Source organism: Lactuca sativa, chromosome 3, assembly GCF_002870075.4.
Source record: "Lactuca sativa cultivar Salinas chromosome 3, Lsat_Salinas_v11, whole genome shotgun sequence".
NCBI classification, from domain to species: Eukaryota; Viridiplantae; Streptophyta; class Magnoliopsida; order Asterales; family Asteraceae; genus Lactuca; species Lactuca sativa.
The window spans coordinates 214404594-214408026 of record NC_056625.2 but is presented as its reverse complement, the minus strand read 5'-3'; positions in this window follow the sequence as shown (position 1 = coordinate 214408026).

Below are 3433 nucleotides of genomic sequence, written 5' to 3'. Positions count from 1 at the left end.
CTTAGAGCTCAAAAAATCTTAACAAATGACTTAACACATGCATGAGTCAATGAATACCATAAAGTTTGCATTTTTATGCATTAAGGACCCTCAAAATGTCCCGATCTACATGGTTTAGTTTCTACGACGGCCTTAGCTCATCAAGACCAACCAAAAGGGACCAAAATTACCGTAAATAAGCTAAAGAGAAGATCGATGCAAAGAGTAGACAAGGTATGGACTTTATACCTCAAAAGTCACCAAAATATGGAGCTAAATTTGGATATCTAAGCTCTCCTCCAAGGAATGAGTCTCCCAACTTCTTCTACCACTTCAAGATGCAAAAAATCCACCAAAGTTCAAAACCAAGGCTCAAGAGCACCACACAAGGAAAATGGACGAATTAAGGTTTTTAAAGGTATGGAGGTTGGTTAAACAAGGTAGAATGAGGCTATAATATGGTTTATATAGGGTACAAGCCCTATAATTAGGGTTTCATATGTGCTCACGTACGCCCAACGTACTCCACGTACACCCAACGTACGTGGGTGAGCTCTACGACCATAACATGCTAGTATGGCAAGCGTACATTATGGTACGCCCGTGTACTAACCAAAAGGGCCAAAAAGCAATGCTTTTTAATATGAAGTGTTAAACATGAAACTTACAAATTTTCAAGTGTTACAATTCTCCCCTACTTGAATCAGATTTCGTCCTCGAAGTCCGCTGCACCGAATAACATCGGATAGTGCTCCCTCTTCTCATCTTCCGGCGCCCACGTCCATTTTGAATCCTTACGATTCTGCCACTGGACCTTCACTAATTCAACAATCTTGTTCTTAAAGGTTTTCTTCTTCCGATCAAGAATCACCATCGGTCTCTCAATATAGTTCAGACACTCCTCCACTTGAACATCCTCCAACGGTACCACTGCGGAATCATCTACTAAGAACTTCCACAGCTGAGAGACATGTAACGTGCTATGAATCTGACTACTCTCATTAGGAAAATCCAGATGATATGCAACCCTTCCCACCCGTGCCAAAACATTAAAAGGACCAATATACATGGGACCCAGCTTGCCTCTCATCCAGAAGTAGATGAAACCTTTCCAAGGTGACACCTTAAGGAGGACCATACCCCCCCCCACCCGAAACTCTTCTTCCGATTCTGAGATGTATGGAGCCTACTCCGAACTTGCTGAATCAACTCATTGGTCTTGAGTGCCACCTCGGTACTCCCCATAACCCGCTGACCGCTCTAGCCCCAACAAATCGGTTTCCTGCATTTCATCCCGTAGAGCATCTCGAAAGGAGGTCAATCAATGATGGCGTGATAGTTGTGGTTATACAAAAATACCACTAATGGAAGATATGTATCCCCACTCTCACCAAAATCCAAAGCATACACCCGAAGCATATCCTATAATGTTTGAATCTTCCATTCGCTCTAACCATCGGTTTGCAGATGGAATGTTGTGCTGAAATGGAGACGAGTACCCAAATCGTCATGGAACCTCTTCCAAAATCTAGAAGTAAACCTGACATCCCTATTGGAAACCACGGAAACTGGCACCCCATGTCATGCCCCAACCTCTCTAATGTACACCTCATCTAACTTCTCAGCAGAGATACTCTCCTGAATCGGGATGAAATGTGTGCTCTTGGTCAATCAATCCACGATGACCCAAATTGAATCTACTTCACACTCCATATCAGTTAACTTTGTGATGAAATCCATGGTAATATCCTCCCATTTCCATACGAGAATCTCTATCGGTTGCATCTTGCTGTGAGGTCACTGGTGTTCGTCCTTGACTTTCTTGAAAGTCATGCACCGCTCCACATACCAAGCCACACCCCGCTTCATGCAGAGCAACCAATAATCATGACGAAGTTCCCTGTACATCTTCATCACCCCGTGATGAATGGAGAACCTAAAGTTGTGTGCGTTCTCCATCAGGACCTAACACACACTGCTCCAATATGGAACCTAATCCCGCCGATGGAGAGTTAACAACCCATGGCTATCATAATCGCAGGAAGCCACCTGACCCACAATACGTCCACTCTTTCAGTGCTCTTCCTTCATAGCCTTGACCTGAGCCTCACGAATCCGCTCCAATAGCGGAGTAATCACGGTCATCCTCAAACATATATCCTTTATCGGAGCCACAACCGCCTTGCGGCTGAGAGCATCAGCCAACACATTGGCCTTCCCCGGGTGATAATGGATCTCACAATCGTAATCCTTCACCACATCCAACCACCGGCGCTGTCTCATGTTCAGATTTGGCTGATCCATCATATACCTCAGGCTCTTATGATCCATATAAATAGTATAACAGACCCCATAGAGGTAATGCCACCAAATCTTGAGGGCGAAAACCACAGCCCCCAACTCCAAATGATGAGTCGGATAATTCGCCTCATGAGGCTTCAACTGGCTCGAAGCGTAAGCGATCACGTGGCCGCTCTGCATCAATAATGCTCCCAAACCCGTGATCAACGCATCACATTAAACTAGAAAATCCTCAACACCCTCCGGTAGGGTTAAAATCAGTGCCTCGCACAATCGTTGTCTCATGGTCTCAAAAGCTGGCTGCTACTCAGGCCCTCAACGAATCGTAATCATCTTCTTTGTCAACCGAGTCAAAGGAATAGCTATCTTGGAGAAATCATGGTTAAGCCTTTGATAATAACTTGTGAGACCAAGGAAACTTCGAATCTCAGATGAAGACCTCGAAACTTCCCACCGCATCACGACCTCGACCTAGGCCGGATCGACCAAAATACCATTCTGATTGATAAGGTGCCCCGCAAAGTGCACCTCGCGCAACCAGAACACACACTTAGAGAACTTTGCAAAAAGTCTATCCATCTTCAACGTCTCCACCACTTCCCTCAAGTGCTCCTCGTGCTACTCATGGGTCTTGGAATAGACCAAGATATCATCAATAAATACAGTCATAGACCGATCCATCATCAACTTGCATACACGGTTCTTGAGATCCATGAACGTGGTTGTAGCATTGGAGAGCCCAAAAGGCATCACCATGAACTCTTAATGACCATAATGAGTCTAATAAGCTGTCTTCTGCACATCCTTATCCCTAACCCTCATATGATGATAACCCGATCGCAAATCAACCATAGAGAGCCAAGATGAACCCTGAAGCTGGTCAAACAGATCATCAATCCTGTGAATGGATAACAGTTTTGCACCGTTACCTTATTCAGCTCCATATAGTCAATGGACATATGATGGGACCCATCCTTCTTCTTCATAAAAAAGATTCACGTTCCACATGACGAATATCTCGGTTGAATGAATCTCTTGTTTAGCAGCTCCTGCATCACTCCTGCATCTCGGGAGAACCTAACCGATATGGTGATGTGGCTATCCGAGCCGCACCTAGAACTAGATCAATCCTAAACTTAACCTGCCTCTCCGA